Source organism: Myotis brandtii, unplaced genomic scaffold (genome assembly GCF_000412655.1).
Source record: "Myotis brandtii unplaced genomic scaffold, ASM41265v1 scaffold506, whole genome shotgun sequence".
NCBI classification, from domain to species: domain Eukaryota; kingdom Metazoa; phylum Chordata; class Mammalia; order Chiroptera; family Vespertilionidae; genus Myotis; species Myotis brandtii.
This window is the reverse complement of record NW_005369287.1, coordinates 606,496-606,893: the sequence shown is the minus strand read 5'-3', so window position 1 is coordinate 606,893 and position 398 is coordinate 606,496.

The following is a 398-nucleotide window of genomic DNA, read 5'->3' as shown; positions in this document are numbered from 1 at the left end:
TGGGTTTCCGTAGGTCTTCCTGCTTCCCACAGGATCTTCCCAGGCAGGAGAAGCAGGCCTGGCTGGACTGTATAACTTAACAATCCGGGTGTGCATAACACCCCCTATTAGTCAAGCATGAAGCCTGACACTCCTAGCCAGCGCCAGTTATGCCTGCACTTCAGTTCGGGTCAAGGAGGAAGAAAAAAAAAAAAAAAAAAAGGGCCCCTAAAAAAAAAAAAAAATGCTACGCCCTCCACCGGCCCGACACCGTTCCCTGGGTGGACCGGCTGGGACAGACCCGAGAGTGCCGCGTCCGGGAAGGAGGGGAAGGCGCCACGGGCACCCGGGGCAGAGGGACAGCAGCCCGCTCATCTGCTACAAGACGAGCAACACCTTCCCCCCGCGAGGACGCAGGG